Genomic DNA, 23,051 nt, shown 5'->3' on the forward strand with positions numbered 1-23,051 from the left:
TAAATCATAGCCTATGGAGAAGTTTTAATGTAAATTTATGTGCCTTTTTGCCGAAGCGTTCCGTCTTCTTTTTTTCCCTCGTAATTCGCCACGCTCATGGTATTGCACATTGTAATTATCTTATCACTTTTGTGATAGCCCGATTGGATTTAGTGTAAGTGTATGTTAGTCTCTCTCTCTCTTTCCCTCTTGCCCTCGCGTGTGTTGTATGTGCAATGCGTCGGGGAGCTGTATTTTTACCGGATTATTAATCAAATATATAGCATGTGAATAGAAGCGGCTGGCCGAAGCGAAGCCTTATAAATCTTTTATACCAACATTGTTTTTGGCTCACACATACTTACACAAGAAGAACAGTAAAAACAAAAGGAAAGAAATGGTACCAACTAAACCATGCAGTCAACCAGTGTTGGCGGTGGCGGTGGCCGCGGGAGCAACGACGGTGTTGGCTTCACAATGAAAGCAATAATTTTACCATTGAACCCTCTTCGAATCGAAAACAACCGCTGTATGTTCGAAAATCATATGATCAGCAGCTATACAAGCGCTGGCTTCTTTTTCTCACACATTAGTACTTTATTTGCGTCGATTATCAGCAATGAACAATATCAGGAAGAATTGTAATGAAATAGATTAAGTGAATTATTGTTCAGTGCGACAATTTGCGTCAAACAATTCCACACCGTTCAAACTATTTCCCGTGTTGCGGTTTTTGTCTTCGGTGTTTTTATCGTTGAGAAAAAAGAACGAACGAACGAAAAAAAAACACAACAACAACAACACACATATCGTCGTTGCTATATTCTCATTTCGTTATTGTTTGGCACCGGGCGATATTCTTGAATAGCATGAATACAACCGATCCACAGGCAACGTGTGTCTCTGAGGTTGGTGTAAAAAAAAACGACGGCTGAAGAGCGAGAGCGAGAGGGAGAAAAAGAGAAAAAGCACACAAACACAGGGAGAACAACTTAGGTCCATTGTTGTTCTTCTGCCTGGTGTACGAGAATGTACGAAGGCACGAAGCCCAGAGATACACAGAACCAAGAGTTGACGTTCACAAAAACTCTCGCAGAGAGAGAGAGAGAGAGCAGAAAATAGACGGAAAAAATGAGATTCAGAAACGACTATGAGAATATATCGGCACGACGCAAACACACATGCACATCCACCAGTGTGTTTTGGAGAGCACATTTAAAACACATTTCTGTACATAAATGTCTTTTAAACACACTTTTAGGTATATCGTGTCACAATAAATTCGATTGGCATAAAAGAGAGAAGAGACATCAAAAGACGACGAGATGTGGATGAAGCGAAGAATGAAGTGGAGGAACAGAAAAAAAAGAGTCGAGTGCTTATAAACAGTATAGATTGTGGATAAATACACATGTTGGCACAACAATGCCTGAATATAGAAAGAGAGAGAGAGAGAGAGAGACGAAAAAAAACGCCGTGTTTAAAACTGAATATTATATTATGCATCGAAGCGAGCAACCGGTTTCATTGTGTATTCCTGTATCGGTCGTTGTTGTTGTTTTTTTTTTTTATTCGCTCGTTCGCTCAATCGTTCTCTTTGTCTCTTTCTATGTTCTTCGATACTCTTCAATACGGATCGGTTGCTGCATTGCTGGATATCGGTTTCGTCGTCGAGCTGATTTTTCAACTTTTCGGCTCGGCATTCTTGATATTATAGCTTCAAATGGATCTGTAGTATTTCTGTATTTTTTTTTTATCATGATGCATGATATATCTACTCGCTTATTCCTCGAATTTCTCTTTCTCGGACAATGAAATTTGACTTAAAAAACACATACAAATGCCATGTATCGTGTGCATGACTAACGATCAATACAAGATGCATTTGCAAGAGCATATAATAAAAATATCAACAAGCCTGTTAAATGTACACCTTCCAATTCCATTACATTGTGCAATAAATGCACTCAGCACACTATACTCATTCAATCTCTGCCAACCGACTGAGTTCAACACTTCACATGGTCAATTCGGTGTTTCGATAACAAGACATTAGATGGAAAGAACATTCGATGGTCAACAACGAATGCCCAATGGAAGAAAGTGAACGAGTACGAGCAAAATGGGGAGAGAGATAGAAAACGAAGGAAATAGCAAGACATAGCAATTGTTTGGCCCAAATTCACACACAAAAATACATTTTTATTAGAAGTGAAGTCGAAATAACGAGCAAAATCTATTGGCATTATTAGAAATAACAATGTTCACATCTTTGCCCAAATTGAATTATTTCGTCTGATTGATTTTGTGCTTGATGTACTTAGCTTAAGAGCCACTCTAAACAATACTTGCTGCTTTTGCTCAAGTTTTGATTCAAATTTCCTTGCCATTTCCAATTCAACAATCTCTCCCCCTCTCACACGGTGTGTGTGTGTGTCTTTCTATCGTTCTCTATGTGCTATATTTGCCGGCAAAGCATTTTTGCCATTTGAATCAGCATCACCCGAAGCAACGATATACCCAATCCAAATTCCGAAATCGTTAGTTTCGTTTAAAATATTCTCTCTCTCTCTAATTCGAACAAAAACAACCAACGAGAAAATCGACAGAAAAAAAAACGACGAAAAAATAAACGAGAGAGAAAAATTGGAGAGAAAAATCATACACGAAATTCTTATAATTAAAAACACATTAAAAAGCATCGAAACGGGCCCGAAATGGATTGGTAGTTAAGATTGGTGTTTCAGATACAACAATAACATGGAGTAGAGTAGATTCGGGCCGAGCCGAAAGAACTGAAATAAATTTATATATATGTGTGTGTGTGTGTGTGTGTGTGTGTGTGTGTGTGTGTGTGTGCATGGACGCCGAATACAATACTATAATTTTCTTTTTCGGTCAACCATATTATTCGTGGTTTGGCCGTAATTGCTCCTTCGTGAATTCGACTTCATTAACATTGTAACAATGAAGTTTTATGTGCAATTACAACTGCCTCTATAAATCTCAGGCGATGTGGCCGGTTTTGCTAGCTATCGACCGAGTGAACGAAAGACAGAGAGAGCCAGAGGAAGAGAGAAAGATAGATCGAGTGAACTGGCGGGCTGGCTGGCATTTTTCCACTAGATTCTGAAACGTGCATCACACTCATTCAGGTCGTGGCGTTGAATTAAAAGTGCTTTGCCATTATTCGATCGATCTGCTGCAGTGTGCCATTACCATTGGTAATTGCATCACATTGATGCTAAAGTGACAATGTGATTGAATACCGATAAGAATTATTTAAAAGGTGTGTGTGTGTGCGCTTGTTGGATTCGTTTGTGTTTGCATTTTTTCGTTGCATTTGCTTTAAATTAATTAAAAACTCGCACTTGATATATCCAAAGGGCGTTTGCGATAAATTCAAGTTTCAACATTTAAAATGATTACTTCTATTTTTTACAGTCTGCGTGATCAGATCGTTATCAGTTTCAGCATTTCAGAGGAGAGAAAAAAACACGCTGTGTTCTTCTAAGCGCGACACCACACTCACTCACAGAGACAGACAGACAGACAGAAAGAGACTTTTGCCGATTTCGGATCGTTTTTGATTGTGTTGTTCGAAGCGCGCTCGCTCTCTCTCTCTCTTTCCCTCTTTCGCGCGCGCATTTTTAGACTCGGTTAAATGCTCACGACTTTTAACTACATTATTTTGCTTTCCCCCAAAGCTATAATTATGCTTAGTCAGCAAATTCTTTCGAAAAGGTCTTCGACGCAAAACTCAATACATGATTGCTTGCTGTGACACACACACACACACCATCCGCAATTCGTGAAGACGAGCACTGCCGCTTCAAAACGTATATATCTTGCTCTGAACATCAGTAAAGTATCTTACATCGATACAACAGAGAAAAAGTGGAAACTGCTATGTTTATAGCTGAAAAAAAAAAATCCTTTGGCTATCAACGTGTGGTTGCGTTTGGCCATTCGAACCTCAACTCAACTTCACTTCACGAAAAAACCCAACAAATTGCACGGGAATAAATGTGGAAGAAATAAAAAGAGAAATTATTTATGCAAACAACAGACGTACCAGCAGATTTGAATTATGCAAAAGCCTGAACCTTGTTCATATAATTAAATCGTCGAACAAAAGACCAGGCTGAACATATTGTGTGTGTCTGTGTCTCGATTAACACCTGTTTCACTGCAAGGCTTCAGAATTGACAGAACTCGGTTTTAGAACTGACTGATTTTGGTTTTTTTTTTCTTTCTGTCGTGTGTTGATGGTTATTCGTTCCCATTCTCTGTGTCTCTATGGCTGGCTGGCTAGCTGGTTGCCGCCTGCAGGCCATGTTTCATGTATCAGTACTTTGTTCCATTCGTTCAATTTGCTCGCTTAAGACGCACTCAACTGTCTGCTATTGTGTTGACTCTATCTCACTTGAAAATTGGCAAATTTCAATTGAAATCCAACGAAAACCGTATTTGTTGATATACGTTGTTGATTCAAGGTTGCCCAATTAAAGCGATTAACGTTAACACTTCAACTCTGACTTAATTGCTTTTATTGCTGTCTCTCCGGTTACGCAATTTGAAATACTTTCGAAAAAGTTTTGTGTGTTTTTTTTTTCATTCAATATAAAGTGAATGCTTCACATACTTCACCACGTCTAAAAGTGTGTGTGTGTGTGTATGTGTGTGTATGTATGTAAACCTGATATTTTCCGACGCAAATGTCATGAATTGTGTATATTGGCCCAATTGAAATGGAACAAGTAATAAAATTGATTGGGTTTTATTTAAGCAATTTGAAAATGTTTTCCAAAGTGGGTACAACAAACTTGAAAGGTCTCTCAAATCGCCAATTAAAATAAGTTATTTTCAATAAAATGTTGTTGAAAATTCAATTTATTACTTAAACGAAGCATTTGGTTCCCCCATAGAAAGGAAAAATAGACAAAATTCAGTTGAACATAAGTATGTAATCGACAAAAAATCGATTTGCACAATCGCATTTTAATTGACTGACGATGTTCGGCGAAGACAACAAACAAACCAGTGCCACTTTTAATCAAAATTCCATTGAAAACCTTTGCTCTATTGCTGCTTTATGCACGCTCGTGCCCATTTCCAGCCATGCCATGACATCGCATTTGCGCGCACGCTCCTCTGATTCCAATGTTTTGAATTTAATGAACATATCGATAATCCAAACGAACAACAAAGTGAACGGTGTGAACAGAGCCACAACTCACATTCTTATCGCAGAGATTCAATCGATTAAATTGATCTTATGGCTCATTTTTGATGACATACTTATCTCGTTTATTATTGGTGGGTAAAGTGCGTCACTTTCTCGAATACGAACGACAGAAGAAGAAGAAGAAAAACAACTTTGTTGATACCAACAAAGTGAATTCTGTTCAAAAGCCAGTCTGTTTGTTGATGTTTTTCATTCGCTGTTATTGCGCTCAGTTGCTGGATATTCAGAAAATATTTGTCCAAAGCGATCTCGTGTTATGCTCAACTTTAGATTTATCGGGTCAAAGCCAACTTCCTCCACACATGAACCACGCTTCAAGCGTGTCGCTTTGCAGCCGGAAGAAAAACGTTAAAGTTTCTACTAGTTTCTAAATGATGTTTTGCATCAAATATGAATTTCTCTCTTGCTTCTCTCTACCTCTCTCACTCTCAACCCACAAATGTCAATTTTTTTCTCTCCAACAGTTGCCATGCCATCCCAACCATACATATTGTACTTTGTACCAATTAATAAACACACTTCACATAAACCGTTTATCGTTCGTTAAAAACCAATTACCAAACAAATTTTCGGCAAAATTTTCACTTTGTGAAAAACTTTCTTCGTGCACATTCAATGAGATTGTATACTGCCCAAATTCAACGGGTGAATATAGGATCGTTTGATAGCAAAATTTCTGGTTAGAAAATTACATTTTTGTCTGCAGCACTTTTCAATTTTTGCATCTTGTGTTCCGTTGGGGCTAATGGCAAATGACTGCCAGTGACGCATTATGCTCCTTGTGTACTCGCTTTCTCTCATTCTCTCTCGTCTGTCGCTCGGCTCGCTCAGCAAAACGATATCGCTTGATATGTTAGCATCATACATCATGATGTTTTTCTAAACACATTTGATTTTTAGTGCATTCCTCAAGGCAATTTAAATACGTATACTATATTCAAAAGACTTTTATAGCATTTATATGTGAGTGTGTGTATGTGTTTGTGCCATGGCGGTCATTTATTTAAACGTTCAATTTATTACTGCAATGGGTGGGCCCCACACAACGACAACGTTCATCTCACTCTCTCTCTCTCTCTCTCTTTCTCTCTCTCTCTCTCTCTCTCTCTCTCTCTCTCTCTCTTTCTCTTTCTTTTAACCCGCTTACACGTAGCTGTGCTCTGAATGTCTGCCGTTGAACATTGCCGGTCCAGAGACCGAAAACAAGTAATATTATGTGATCAGACGTTACATTTAACTCTAATGCATGGTTTGAACGAGATACAGAGAGAGGAAAACATCATGTCAAGTTGATAGACTTCGACATGAGCAAAAGAAAAATTGCTAGCTTTTTTTATTCTTAAATATGATTAACATTCAAAAATAAATTTTACATTGAAATATATGACGAGTCAACGGCAGACATGTTCATCAAACGAAAGGCGCAATCAAGGACAATGTTTTTTGCGCCAAATTTCCATTGATTTTAAACCAAAGCACAAGGAAATGAGCTCGAACTCGATCGGTTGCCATTAATTTGTGTTGCACACAAATTGGCGGTGTGACAGATCCGATTTATTTTTCGTTGTGGTTTTAATGAAATTTCTATCTCGTAAGTGAATTTCCAGCGAAAAATGCAGCCTTTTTGTAAAAATATTTTCGCCTAATATAATGAGCTCATGATTTCATTTAGTTCGTTTGCTTTGTTTTGGTTTAGCTTGATTTTAAACTTTACGAGAACGACTCTTGCTCTGACTCTTTGACTCGGCGAGAAAGAAGACGAGCGAGAAACGAGAGAGGGAGGAAGCAAGAATGAGAAAGAGTGCTAGAACAAGAGCAAAAGCGATAGAAAAAGAAAGAAAGTTCAGTGCAGACGAAGAGCCTCGGCTCTTGTGTGAGTGGCTGAACAACGTATGGGGAGCTCGTTTAGTTAAACAGTGTTTTGCCGTTGGCACTTCTGTTTTGCTGCATTTTCAAGTATGTTGTTGCGTTCTTTCTCTCTGTGTTCTCATCTTCCCTTATTCATTTTATTTTCGCTCGCTCTCTCTCTCTCTCTGTCTCTCGCGTGTGCGCGCGCGTGCACGCCTTTGAAGTGGTTTTTTGATATGTTAGATAATGAACATCTAATAATGTTAACTTGTGTGTATTATTAATGCTGTTTTTCAATGCACTCAGAACAGAGACAGACACACGCAGCACACGGAAGAGGAGGCGAACAGTATCACAGCCGTGCAGATCGCACACTTCATATGCTTGGTCGGAGCGATAGACTTCAAATAAGCAAATTATCAAATTATACTTCATACGTTGACGACAACTTTAGACTTTTAGCCTTTTCGACAGAACACCATGTTCGATCGTTATATTTTTGCTCTCCTCTCTCTCTCTCTCTCCTTGTCTCTCCTCCGCCGTTGCTGCATTTTCATTTTTGCCAACAACTTGTGATATGTGTAGCACAAGTTATTTGTTGTAACTTTTGGGTGCGCTTGGAAAACCGACAGGCACTTCAATTTAAAACTAAATACATTTGAACCTTGTGAACGAGACAATGTGCATGAGAGGAAAATGATGTGAAAATCTCTGTGACTTTTTGTTGACACTACATCACACTCCGCCCCACTCTCACTCAACCTTTGTCACATTGCAATTTAATATCTTTTAAACTCTTGCGTGTGGTATTTATTCTCGAAAGTAAATGGAATTTCTGATATGTGCATGTGTTGGGTTAAGACATGGATCATGTTTGCTTGGCTGCATTCTCATTGGCTGCAATGTTATTGGATTTGCTTTTTGCTATCAAAATAATTCATTACATTATATCCACATTTTGAATTAAGAAAGTCAAAACTCGAATTGATTGGTATAAGGGTAGAAAGGGCAAAGGTGTACAACGTAGTAGCATATGAGTGCGTCATATGGAGCACATTTCACCTTTCATTCCAATCCGAAAAAAACCAACGAATATTTAATCGAAAAACACATTGGTTTTCGTTTTGAAAAGTCTTGTGATTCGTTCACTCCTTTGACGCCAAAATGACGACGCAGTATTCATTATCGTCGACGTACAGATTGTGTGTGTGTGTGTGTGCTTTTTTTCTGATCCATTACCGGAACAATTTGCAAATTATTTTATTTATTTCACAATGATGTTGATCGTTTTCGGGTGATTTGTGAGCACACAGTGTATGTGCACTACACACAAATCTAGCTGAAACGCAATTTCCGATATAAAGAAAACTGACGAAAGAAAAAAAAACAGCCGAGAGAAGAGAAGCGAATGTGCAAACATGAATTTAAGTTCGAAAATATTTGCACACGAAATAAGCGAAACACGGTGATTAAATGAAGTGTAATTCATCGTCTGTTCTCACCTTTACGACAGACACGTCAAAGGGATTCGAAAAAAAACAGAGGAAAAAACGCACAACAACTAAAATACACACAACTATTTCGAAAACGAAGCCAGTTACAGCTATATGCCTTACAGTTAGAGAAAATGAAAGAACGACAACAACTCCAACAGGCATATTGGTAATATTCTCGGTCAAAGCTGGAAAAAAACACTCTGTATGTGCGCGCACGTAACTAAGAACGCACACACAGTAGATTCCGCCAAAATTTGACAGTAGAACCGAAATCTATGTAAATGTGCACGCACACCAAAAATACAAGCGCTGTGTGCGCCGCAAATCTACTGTGAGTATGTTCTTAGTTACGTGCGCGCACACACAGAGTGTTTTTTCCAGCTCTGTTCTCGGTACCGATTTTTCCACCACGTTCAATGTTGCAATAATTGTTTTTCTTTGATATTAGCTATTGGCTTCGGGTGATTTGAGAAACCTCGATGAGTTTTTGCAAAATGTTTGAAAAAGAATATTGGCTACCAAAACGCAATAGCAAGAAGCACTGCCAGCGTTTTACATACGTATATCAACTAGCCAAACGAGGATATTAAAACGTTTTATTAGTCTCTTGAGCGATTTAATCGGTTCAAACGACGCATAAAGTCGCTATTGACTCTATCTTACTCCCAAACCGTTGGTGGCGTGTTGAATGGCTCTTTTCTGAAGAAAAAAAAAATAACAAACGAAAAAAAGAATCGTATCGCAACCGATTTATTTGCAACTGATTAACAACATGCGAATGAAAAGTGGCTTTAATCGATATGTTGCCACAATTCAATAATATATTTTAATGTTGAATGTATTTTTTTTGTTCGGCGATGGCGGAGGCCACAACTGTAACCAATCGAAAACGGGCGGCTCACTTGCTGTGCTCGATATGTTTTGACATTAAATGACTTCAAGCATCATTTTTAATTTAAATTAAATATTGATATTATTTTTGCTTACCAATTCCAACCGATTCTTTTTCCAATGGAATGCTCCATTTTTCTCTCACTCCCTCCCTCTCCCCCTCTCTCTCTCTCTCTCTCTCTCTCTCTCTCTTTCATTCTTCTGTTTTGTATGCGTGTTATTGGTTTGTTGTGTTTTTTTTCTCGTTTGCTGCCGAGTTCAACCTTTTGTGTGCGTCATGTTGAGTTGATTGCAGCCACCAAAAAGGACAATATCTGCGGTTTTAATTGCGTACATCCAATATATTTGTTTTGATATGCAATTTCACGGAAAAAAGAAAGCGAAAAAAGTAAAACATTCAACTCAAACAATTGCCTGATTTCAAATCTATAACTATAATGGCCAAAATGCTGGCCGCTTTTTTTTCCGCTTGGAATTCATTTTGGTGCGCCCATACATTTATTGATTTTAGCCTGATGATGCTCAGGGGAAATGGGCTCACGTTTGAATATAATAATATTTCCGTGATCCAAACCGATTTAATTCATCGAAACATTCAAATAAAATGGCACAAGAAACATTTCAATTAAATAAAATTCCCGAATCAGCGTGCATGGCACGCATCTCTTTTTATAGTTTCGTTCTTTTTTTTCGAGCCACATGACGCGAATACATGGGTGTGCTCGGTGCGCTCTGCTGTTTTTCCAACCTAATTGAATTAAATATGCACAATGAATTAGTAGTTTTGTTAATAAAAAAAACATAAGCACAAACAATATAATAGAAACAATAGAGCTTATGCGGTGAATATTGTTGTCGTCGTTTTCATTCACCACTCTTTCGATTGATAGAGCACATTGGGCAAAAACAAATATCAATTCATTGACATTGATCAAATTATATTTACTTGCTGGTTGTGCATTTTTAAGTTGATTGGTCATTGACTATCGACAATGGCAAATACACAACAACAAAAAATTGATCACATCAAAGATTTAAATAATAAAAATATTTCCGATACATTTTTCAAATAGCTAATCAAATCATACGCTCCAATTATATGAAAAACACATGCGCTTCAAATCAACGACAAAAACCATAAATAGCCAATAACAACAATAAACCGATGGTACACTCCCATTTTGCTCATTTTACCTCTAATGAATTTTTTATGCAATGGATCAAGCTGAGCTCATTTGACTGACTACAGTTTGCCACTTCAACGATAAAATGGATTTGGAATCGATTCAAAATCCAAATTCATCAAATGAATGCAAAAAATTATTAGAATAATACATACACAAAAATAGAAATAATCAATGTCATAGTAAAATTAAACTGACCAGAAAATAGTTGGACATGAAAAGTTTAGTATGTCTAATAAAAAAAAAGAGAATACGCACCGTTCTCGCACAGAATGCAAGGTGTGAAAAAAGTAATGAAAACAAAACAAAAAGATTTAAATGAATTTTGAACGCAGTTTAATGATAAATCATCTTAAAAAGCCGAATTAACACGTATAAACGAATACTTGATAATTGGGAACGAGCCGATGGCAGAAGAAAAAAATGACAGAAAAACGAGTTAGAGAGAAAAATGCCTCATAGACAAGAACAACAGCAGAAGTAGAAGAAGAAAAAACTGCTCACGTCATTCTATTTAATTATATGGCTTTTAAATTAATAATATCAGGTGTCAGAAATGTGTGTGTGCTTGCTTGTTTCTTCCATTCATGATGCATATACGATTCAGCATATGGGCTTTTTATGTTAGTTTTTGTCTACCAGCTGTGTGATGGCTGACAAACATATACTGCTTGTTATTTCGTTAATCTATGTTGGCCGCTAATCTCTTTTCATGACTCACATTTCTTTTAGTCCCTGTCTCTATCTTTCCTTCTCAGTCCATTCCATTTGCTTACTTCTCTGTTCGATCGTACGTGCATGGTTTGACCGGCGTCTATGGCCGACGCTTTTTCTTCTGCTTCGTTTTTATGCTGAATTAACACATAATTCCAAGAGTCTAATTGAATGATGTGAGAGAATTCGGACTGTTCATTTCTACAAAATGTAATTAATTTACTAAAAAGCCAAGCTTGATAAAATCAACCAGTCTATTCCACTCGAAAATACTCAAATCGAACATTGAAGAGAGCAAGCGAAAAAAAGACGAAGAGAAGGAAATCGGCCATTGGCAATCTAAAAATAAACGATTCGGAACGCTGGCACCCAGGAACGAAACGAGTCATACCGTACGCTACGAATTGCGAAATTCGTTTGTATTTCTTTGAGAAATATATTTTAATCGAATCGACTGTAAATATTTAAAGAGTAAACAAGGAAGCAAATAAATAAGCTCACGAGAAGTTGACAGAAAAACGAGGAAAGGAAGAAGAAGAAGAAGTGGCAAAGAGAAGATAATGTGCGCTCGCTCATCACAGATTGCGAGGTGGTGGTGGCGACGGCGACGCCGAGTGACAAAAATCGACACATCTTTTAAAAAAAACAGCTGCGATGCATATGTATTTCTAAATTTATATTTATTTAGACATCAAATTAGCTGGCTGGTAATCTAATTCGTCGCTTCTGATCCCAAACGTTTCTTTTTGTTCGGCAACTGATTTCGGTATTTATATTTTCGACAAATGGCCCGGGATTTGCCATTCCAAGACAGTTTTTTTTATCAATTTGCATGCGACAGACAAACACACACACCCACAAATGGGGAACGGTGCTCAGTGAGCGAAAGAGAGATTATGACTTTTTGATGCTGTCGCCACTTGAGAAAATCCGTTAATTTTTCGCGTGGCACAAACAGAAAAAGAAACACATAAAATGCTAAACACACGCGAACGAACGAACTGACGAGTGGGAATGAGAACGAAAGATAGTCGACCGTAGTAAATTGAAGTTCATTTATGCAATGTTAACGTCAAAATGGACATCAATTTCGCTTGATGTATAAATATTCAATTTAAACTGTGTTTACTCTAGAATTCTGTGCTGCGAGCGCGGGTGCGCTCTCTCGTCCACCAAACAAAAAGGCGTCTTCAAAGTACTCGTTCTTTTGCTCCATTCTCTCTGTTCGGCGACTCATCAAATGGTTTCTTTGCTTTCTTAATACATACAAATTTATTTTCTCACTTTTCATTGAGGTATACACTTGAGAAGCACACTTTGTGCATCTTTGATTTACAATGTTTACGCCATGATCTCGCACACCATTCCACTGGCGCAGAACATTCACTCGACTGCGCGCGCTGAATAAACGTTGATTGATTTTTTTTAAAGAAGACATAATCCCGAATATCGAATTCGACCATTTTCGATGTAACTCAAATCCATCATGAATTTAATAAGATATTTTAATACCTAATCTAAACATCACAGCTTTTGCTCAATCACCTGCCAATCAATGACTAGTTAGAGGTGGCTGGGCAAAAACGATGAATGAAGTCATCTGTATAATAAGCTAGTTTGTGGCGGGCGATTAAATCTCGTACCGATTGCATAATCCTCTCTAGATTATAATTCAATTTTAATCAGGCATACATTCCACGTTTTTTTCCCTCTCTCTCTCTATCTCTATCTCTCTCTCCTTCTATCTCTCTCCGTGTGTGTGTGTGTATGTGCAATTGCTGCGAAATAATAAGCATATTTTCGAAATTGATTGCTGTTCGCTAAATTAGACTAATGTTTTCAAACATTAATATACTGTGATCAAACCGCATTATCCGGCATCGGTTTCTCTCTCTCCCTCTGCTGCTATACCGTTTACCTCTCAAACATGGCAATTATTTATAATTGTTCAATTTAAACTGACAATTCTATTTGTTAGCACGTCGAGTATAGGCCACTTATAACGAGCGCAAACGTTTGCGAGAGCGCTCACCGTGCGCACGACAATGACCAGAGAAATCTCCTCATTCCGAAACATTACAAAATCGAACGAACGAAGAGAGAGAGAGAGAGAGAGAGAGAGAGAAAAATCATTCGCAGACACCATTTCCGACCACGAAAAAAAAATACATGAAAAGTACAATCGTAAAGCGGGAAAAATATTTAATTAAATAAAATTGAAAACAGGTTCTGAAAACGAGCAGATACAGAATTTAATTAATTAATTTCGATTCTTTTATTATATTCGCGCTATAAATAAAGAGTATTACATGGGCTTTATTGGGTGTGCGCAAGAGAGAGAGAGTGAGAGAGAGTTGGTCGGTCATGGTTGTTGTTGTTGCTGCTACTTTTTTTCGTTGGTTCGAGTCGGACATGGCGTGAGATCGGCTGTTGAAGACTGAGGAACAAACAGAAAATGAACAACGAAAACAACAGCAACCGCGCAGCAGCGGTTGAAAAAAAGGCACAAATGCGCACACGAAACAACATCATATAATTGATTACTTCGAAAAGATCTCGGCTTATTGATAACTGTCCAGTGCACAGATATACACACGCCAGTCCATTTGAGTTACGTGTTATTACAATTTCATTATGCGAAATCAATAAATTGAGCCAATTTATATGTGAATTTATGTGCATCACGCATTGTGCATATTAATTAAAAACTCCGTGTTGTTTTGCACGGCATTCGTTTTTTTCTCCATTTCTCTCTCTCTCTCGCTGGTTACCAAAACAAAAACTCATTTAAGAATATAATGCGAGGCGATCGAACGGTTTTTTTATTTTCTCTCTCTTTTTTTCCGTTTCCATTGCAAATATGAAATGTTATCTGTTTTTCAGTGTGATATGTTTCGGATAAGCGCCAAAGCTTATGCTCATTGACTAGGACGATGTGGAATGAAGTGCATCGTCTCCATCGGACGAAAAAAAAAGTAGCGCAAAATGTTTTGACATGATGGAATGCTCAGATACATTTTCTAGTTAATTGCCTTAATAGGTGCTTTGAAAAATGGAATGAAGTGAAATACAGAGTGAAAAGTACAAATAGTTGAATATTCATGAGAGAGCACCGAAAAAAAGCAAGCCAACAACACTGAATAGAGTAGTAATAGCAGTCGAGTAGTAGTAGTAGTCGTAGTAGCTAACATTTTTCGATGCACCGACGATATTTTGAATGTTTTGTTTTTTTTCCTTTCCTTTCTTCCAGGTGGGTGCCACTTAGTCTCAGGCTCAGGCTTATATGGTTATCAATTATTGAGAAATGAAGTGCAATTACGAATGATGATGAATTAATTTGTTGAAAGGGTTGGAAAAACCACTCATCCGTTATCCCTGGGTAAAAAAAAAACTTTTACATTTTTATTCGGGGCATATGTTTCGTTTTTATCCACCACCAATTATATTTGCTGAAGCTTTACCAAGCATGCATATTAAAATACCACACCATCACCACCGCCACTGCCAACAAAAACAATGCTCCGTCGAATGTGGCCAAGTGGCTCCGAAAACAAAACGAAAAACGCACGTAAAACAGCAGCATAACGAACATCCAGTAGCACTTTTAGTTCTGGAAAATTCAAAAATCATGTTCGCAAACGAACGCGCGTGCACAACAGTGAGACCAAATGAGAAAAGCAAACACGCACCACCACCAACAACAGCAGCCAACAACGTTGGCTTGTTTACGATGAAATTAAATTCCATTTGCTTAATTAATTAAATAAAATGTAATAGATGAAATTTTCCGGGAGATTAATAGTAATTATATTAATGAAAAACATAACTAAAACGATTCATTTGTCGTACATATCGTTGCATACAATTTATCATGAATTTAATTTGGAAATGGCATATATAAATCGATTTAATGGGTCGTTTCATGATTTTCGAATATGGTTTTTGTGTGCTTGTGTGTTCAGCGGCGAGTGTGTGTGGGCGAATGAAGCAGCAAGCGTGTGAGAGACGAAGAGAGCGATTGAGAGAGCAACGGAACGAGGGAGAGAGAGAATGCGTGCGTGTGAGTGTGTATGACAGATCAAATCATAAAAGAACCGAACCGAACCAAACCGAAACTTCTAATCTATCCATCTATGGGCTTGTACACTCAATTTGCCTTTAATTTAAATACTTCCATACATTTGCACCCAAATCGATCAAGTTAATTGATAACAGCCTATAAAACCCTCCCCGGTTTTTGTGTATGCAGTACATAGCCACTCTGTCGCTTTTCGCTCTTCCACCCACTCTCTCATTCCGTTCACTCTCATATGCGCCGAGTCCCGGTTCCTTTTGAATGCATTGCATAAAGCTCCTTTGGCACCACTTTATACACATATGCTTTGATTATTTTACTGCAACATGCTTTCAATATAATGCTTTTATGTAAACCGCTCGCTTTTTTTCGAGCACTCTTTGTGCGTCTCTCACGCAAAATCACGTTTTTATGGGTACTTACTCACAGCGATTAATCGGATTGGATTAAAAAAAAAAAAGAGTTGAGATCATAATTATGCGACAGCCACATTCATACCCGTCTGATTTTATCGCACCAAATAATCGGCCGTTCTTACTAAATGCATTATATGTATTTTTTTTCATGTACAATCAAACAAATCTTTACATGAGCTTTTAAACGCTTGGATATAACCCGTTTGTTCTCGATAATCTTATTTTATCGCGAAACGAGCGCAGCACGGCTGCAGGTGAAAAAAAACCTCACATAAATTGACGGCCTGAGAAGAAAAACCTTTCCTACAAAACCTGTGCGCAGAACACAAACACAGAAATTTTTTAGTCAAAAGGCGAACAGCAAATTTGCGAGCGCAAAAACCCTAGGGGATTCACGCCAAATTTTATTTAGCAAAATCTATTTGTATTATTTAAATCATGTAAAATTCACGCTGGATTTCAAATATTTTGTATTATTTCCCGAATGCGTTGTTATTGTTCATATTCACCTTTAACAATATGTTCTGGAAGTGGGTTTTGGTGGATCTTCAGGATGGATCAGACTGGGTTTGACAATGCCCTGGTCCATCCTGAGGATCCACTTCCAGAACCAGGAGCGGTTTTGAACAATCCTGAGGATCCACCAAAACCCACTTCCAGAATTTTTGAAGCGATAATGACGTCAACAGATTAGACATGGTTCTGCTGACAGTCGGTTTATTGAACAAAATTGAGCAAAATTGAAATTATGCATACATATCTGTTTAATATGTTAAAACATAAACAAATTCATATTATTTGTTCATATTTTAAATATGGAAATTGGCGTGAGTCCCCTAGCAAAAACCTAATATATTTACAGCGAGCGCAAAAGTATAACAAGCCTACTAGCATGCAAACTCCGTATAAGTAGGCCTTTTAGGACTCTTTATTTTGCGCTCGCTGTAAATATATTAGGTTTTTGCGCTCGCAAATTTACTGTTCGCCTTTTGACTAAAAAATTTCTGTGTTTGTGTTCTGCGCACAGGTTTTGTAGGAAATGTTTTTCTTCTCAGGGCGTCAATTCATACTTAATCTTATGAACATAAATTTGGTTACAATCCATCATCTAATTATTTATCTGGGAGCGTCGTTTTTTTCCGCTGTCGTTGACTGATGAAACATTAACTCATGTTTTGCGCAAATGTATTTTCTGTTTCGAGATGCTGACTAGGTATGGCTTACAGTTAATTATGCACAACATGATGACTGTGGTCGTACAAAATTCGACGTGCTTTTTGCCCGGATCATGTTTAAACTGTAATAAAACAAAAGCAATGTACAGCCCGAATTCAATTATGCACAACACAACAAAGTCATCAGCAGCGGTAGCAGCGGCAGCAGCAATATTTTCAATGTTTTCCCGTAGTAATCAGTCATTTTATTTACTAAAATTCGCTGATAATTTGATCATTTCGGCAGACAATACCATTTTCTCCATTAAGCAAAATAATTATTTCCAAAAAAATATATTGTGCAGTGGTGGGATTGCAATTTGAACGTAACATTACGAGAGAGAGAGAGAGAGAGAGAGAGAGAGAGAGAGAGAGAGCAAGAAAAGCGACACGTTCTTTGTTGCATAGACGATGAATTGTGTCGTTTTGTCGAGAACAAGCGAGAGTATGAGGTATGTCGTGTGGTCCGGCATGCATTTTGCAAAAACATGCAAGATTTCATGTTTGCAGTGCACACGTGTATCGAACTGGTGTTTATTAATATTTGATGGCTAAAAGGTAGAAAATTTCGGTTTAAAGTTTTATAAAATATAAATGGTGGTTAAATGAATCACTAAAACATCATGCAGTTTGCTGTAGTTGTTTTTTGCTGCTTTTTGGTTTCGTTCTTGCAGCATCGTGTTTTTATCGGGTAGTAAGGACGATGCTTGCACACTCATTCACTCACACACACACACGTACGGTCAATTTTCCGAATTTTGAGGAGCGTCGATGGTGTACAACAGTATGCACACAAACACACATCACCTCTCAATTTGCAGCTGAATAAAAGTTTCGTTTCGTTCATTTTGCAATTTCAATAGACGAAATTCATAGATATTCGTGTATATATTCACGTTGCATCTAATATTCATGAGAGAATGAGAGAGAGAAAAGGGAGAAAGAGGGAGAGAGATGGAGGGAGAGCGCGCAAAATGTATGCAGTGACTGCATGTATTCATCAAATTTTCAATTAGGAAATCCCTATGGCATACGCCAACACGTTCGGCTCCGAAGAGTCGAAATAGAAACCATCAACCGAAAATGAGAAAACTGCAGCAGCAGCACCACCAACGAGAGATGCCATGCGAGAGAACAACAATCGAAATAAACAACACTAAACAGCACGAGCAATATACCGACAGCGACAACAACAGCAACCACCAGTAGTAGTAGTAGTAGTGGTAGCAGCAACAGCAGCCATAGCAGTGGAAACAGCACATACATGCATTAAGAAAATGCCATGTTATGAACTTTGTTTGTAATCGTTTACATTAAATGCATAAATGTTGCAGTTTACTGCTGCTGCTGTTGCTGTTCTTGATTCTCGGTGTCTCGTGGAGAGTGGGGAAAGCAATTTTCAATTCCTATTATATACTGAAAAATTGACTACTACATCGAAAACAATTTCCTATTAGTCAAATGAACCACAATTCGGTAGTTTCAAACATTATACAATCATGTCACCTGACCCGATCATATCGTCAGCTCTCTTTTGCTCCTACTCCACTTCATCTCTTCCTCCCTTAAAATCCAGGCTCTCCGTTGCTCGTTCGTTCGCCTCCCACCCTCAAAATATGAACAATCACAAACTCAAATTACACTTGATTATATTCTTCAATGGTTTATTGCAAGGCAAAATGGGTTCGTTCGATGGAAAATTCCTTCGTCTTTGTTTCGCCAGAAAACTTTTCGACGTATGAAAAATATTGCTTTTCATTTTGGGAAATTTGTTCGCAGAAATAACGAGCCATTTTCAACTGCACATTATGTAATTTCAGCCAGGAGTTTTTCCTCCTTTCGGGCGGGCAACGTTAGAGGGGAAAAAACCTCACCGAGTTGATATCGTTTTCTTTTACTGGTGATTATTGTGCGTATGTAAATATGTGGTTGAATTTCATTTCACAAACATGTGCACTCACGCACATACCAAATGGATCTATTTATATATGTGGGTTGAGTTTGTTTTAAACGAATTTTCATGGTTTTCCAATTTCGTTTGTTGTGCTTGATGCGCATCTGTGTGTGCGTGTGTGTTTAGAATGAAAAATCCAACAGGAAGAAACAAAAACAGAAAAAACCTGGCGCGACTCTTTATTTGAGCACAAATTATTACTGCAAATATTTTATGATGGTTTCTGACATTTTCCAATTATTACGATTCGCATTTCACATTAATCATAAATGAAAAACAGATGCGATGCGCTTCACTCCATGTGAGTAGCAGTGTGCCGGGTAGAGGGAGAGAGAGAGTATTAATTAATGTTATTATTAACACATTTCACAAATTAGGTATTGGTAGAGATTAATTGATATTTTGTGGCCAGAGTTCATAATAGTTTGTGGTTTGATACTAATTAAATTTTCTAGAATATGCCCATGCACACTCACACTCACACACTCGCGCACTCGCACACACACACACACACACACACACACACGTCACGTTCGCTTTTGGCATTTGATGATAATCCAAATATATGGAATGTATACTCTGTTGCAGCGCCTAAATTCAGCGAAAAATCATTAATGCAAATTATGCGAAAAAGAATTTGGTCGGATTGGTCGGTTCGCTCGTTCGTTGGAAATAGCAAGTCGAGTGGAACGCTAGCAGACGCGCGCGCGCGGGCATTCATTGAAATATGAAAAATGAAATATGCCAAATCCAAACTCGATAATTAGCCAACTTTTGCACAATTCTCTCTAATTTGGTTCCAGTTGCGGTTTTCGCATATTTCAATGTAATTGGAATACGATCGAAATTGGTTGGAGTTGTTTTTTGTTATTTAACTCCCTTTTTCTCTCCGCATCGTGTGCTTAAAAAGTTTTGTTGAATGTTTCACTCTCTCACACACTCTATCGATGAACTGCGGGCAAATCATTTGAATCAAGAGCCGAAAAAGCATTTAAAATTTCGCTTTTTTGATAATCAAACACACAAATATTTATTACAAATATCTAATCGCATCGAAATTTGCATTCAGCTGTTAGCTCGATAGGAGGGAGAGAGGGAGAGAGAGTAAAGCATGAATTTGCTTAATTTTAGACACTGTTTGCACTCGCTGCTCACAGATTAGTGATTGTTGAGGTTGAACATTGAGCACGCACTCCTGGAAACATAGGAAATGGATTCCGGATCCGTGTACGTATTAGAATCATTTTGAATGTTGACACTGTACATTGTATTTTATGTGCTGATTCGCATTGCGAACAGTGCACTCAAACGTATACACACAGCAGCAGCAGCAGCAGCAGCAGCAGCGGCTGACTTTAATGATGTATTTGCACAAATGGAACTTGATGTTGGGGAAGCCAACAATTTGCGGTTCGACTTACTAACATCTCTCATCGCATCGCATCTCATCTCATGTCGTGTTGTGCGCATTTTGAAGATGTTTTCGTGTTGCGAACTTATTTAATAATAATTATATAATGACATGAAAAAGTCCATTATCAACTTTATTACACTTGAAATCCGAAGCGAAAATTAATTAAACGACATTTGAATTAAAATAAGGTGCTTCGGCAAAACTTTTGCACTCTTTCACTCACTCTCCCCTCACTATCGTCCACACATCCACATACACTCACGGAAAAATGGAAAATGAAGGGCATGCATATATGTGTGTTGTCCTTTTCCCCATGCAATTCTAAACAATTTTGAATGTGACGCAACCGAAAGCAAAAGTGGCAATTAAATATTTGACTTTTCTAAACTTGGGAAACTTCATCAAAATAAACATTTACCAATTCGAACCATAAATTACTCACACATTCTATATGTTGTCTCATTGCTCTAAGCCCGTCACTCCAACCATTGCCATCGAATTCAAATTTCGAAAAAAAACAACTTTCAACTATTTTGCCTTTTGTGTCTCTCGGCACACGCACACACACACACATACTCGGATTGCGAAGGACGTTTCAAAACTTTTTGGAAAATGTTGCATTTGAAAATTGCAAAACAAAATAACACATTATACACCAGCGGCTGTGAGAAATGAAGAAGAAAATGCAAAATGAGTGCGACCGAGTGAGGCAAAGGGAGAGAGAGATAAGGGAGCGAAAAAAAGGCGGAATGAGCGTGATATTCAGTCCATCGGAAATGAATGCGATAGCAAGAAATGTTCATTATCAAGTTTGAGTTGGCTGTTATTTGCAGACTGTTTGTTAGTTTGCACCATCCTACGAACAGAGTGTCGGGCTCTTGGATCTATAACGACGCTTAGCTCGGACATTAATTACAAGATATACACAATTGCAATTTGGCTCAAACCGTCCAAAAAACAATGGAAACAATGATAAAATCCCATCTCATTTCATTTTCGCCAATCCCAAGCTGTCTCTTTCTTTCGCTCTCCTGCACTTGTTCTCCTCTTCTCGATCTTCCTCGTTCACTTTTCACTATCCCATATATTCGGGCATTTGACGACAACAACGAAAACGGTTTCCCCTAATTTCAGCTACTGCCACTACTCATGCATACATTGTGTTTATAGGTTTTGCGCGCAGCCAGTTTAATTTCACATAAATTTCTAGTAATGTTTCATAATATAATCCCTTTGTACCATATTAATTAAATAACTTTATAATTGTTTTCTCTCAATTAAATCGTATATGTAGCGCTGCGCTCGTCTGCACTCGGGCATACACAGTACGCACACATATCTACAGAGAGAGAGAGAGAGAGAAAGATAGCAGTGTATGTACAATATACGCTATATGCATATCTCGCACTCCCATAACTATGTATAAATTGTGAACAGAAAGACAGAGCGATCGAGTGAGAGAGATTGAGGGAGACACTATGTGAGTGAGCGAGAAAGAGTTGTTGAAATAGACAATCGCATAGTTTCCATTTTCGAGAATTTCTTTCATTCGCTTCGATGACGTTGACGTCAAGGAATAATAATTTGTGTGTATAAATTATGTTGCGCATTGAAGGCGAAAAATGAGAACGAACTGGATTTTATTAAGAAGAAAATGGGTAGAATTGAGAGACAAAGAAAAAAAAACCGAAAGCAAAACGCGCGCGCGCATTTGACAATGCAAAAAACCACCAATTCGCTGTAATTGCGTCAACAGCAAACGCAACATTCATAAATTTTCGACGGTTTCTCATTGGAAAAACCAGCATCAGTCGAGCTTCGTTTTTTTTTATGTCGGCCATCGTTTTGGCATCCAATTAATTTAATTAATAAATTGAATTTTGTTCGAGTTCGCTTTGAATTATTTTATCGACAATGTCGACAATCCCGATAGAAATATTTTGGATTGAGCGCGCGCCAGCTCGTAAAAGTAGTGCTGGGCCAATATGATAGGAAGGATTTAATGCGAGTTAGTGATTGAAATGAAATAGAGTGAATACGGAGTTGAATGGTATCAACACAATGTATTTTGAAATCTGGCAAAGTTGGAAATTCTACGAATGAATGGGGGGAAAACCGCATTGAAATACGGAAAGCACCAAATGCTCAATGCATACTCTCCATACCATAAAGCAATTCGCTAATTTAGTGTACTCAGTTAATGAATAATTAGCGCAAAGAGTCTTATTAAGAGTAGCAGTGTGCGCGGCTTTGTGTGTTTGTAATTTCCTCTTTTATATCGTTTCCCTTCAATTCAATTGAGTTTTTGTAGCCACTTGCTTGATCGCTCTCCGTTTTTCTCTCTGTATGTGTATCCCCGCAGTACCTCCGCTCGTATCTCTCTTTATTTCCACCTCGTCGTTGACGTCGTCAACGTCTCTCGTATCGTCGTTGTTTCATTTTTTTTTATCGCTTTTTATCAAATTGTTTTATTGCTGAAAAGTAATTGGGATGTTTATACGTTTTCTCTGCACTGCCATCGATAATTGATGTGGATTGAACGAGCCGCGCACTTCGCTTATAAAACATTTTACAATGTTCTCATTCGGTTGCGCGTGTTTTACTGTGTACGTGCGTGC

General features: G+C 37.9%; 1 protein-coding gene across 7 annotated transcripts in view; it reads left to right on the top strand.

Annotated features, from left to right (window-relative positions):
* The window catches only part of LOC129566750 (LIM domain transcription factor LMO4), a gene marked incomplete at its 3' end in the record, with an annotated part of 80,189 nt that overhangs the window by 27,741 nt on the left and 29,397 nt on the right, over positions 1-23,051 (top strand). For 3 of the 7 annotated variants that reach the window (XM_055442955.1, XM_055442951.1, XM_055442956.1), the window contains 1 exon segment: positions 14,611-14,739. 7 annotated transcript variants of the gene reach the window in all.

The sequence above is a fragment of the Sitodiplosis mosellana genome, unplaced genomic scaffold (genome assembly GCF_009176505.1).
Source record: "Sitodiplosis mosellana isolate CC-2019 unplaced genomic scaffold, AAFC_SMos_1.0 Smas_scaffold_5, whole genome shotgun sequence".
Taxonomy (NCBI): Eukaryota; Metazoa; Arthropoda; class Insecta; order Diptera; family Cecidomyiidae; genus Sitodiplosis; species Sitodiplosis mosellana.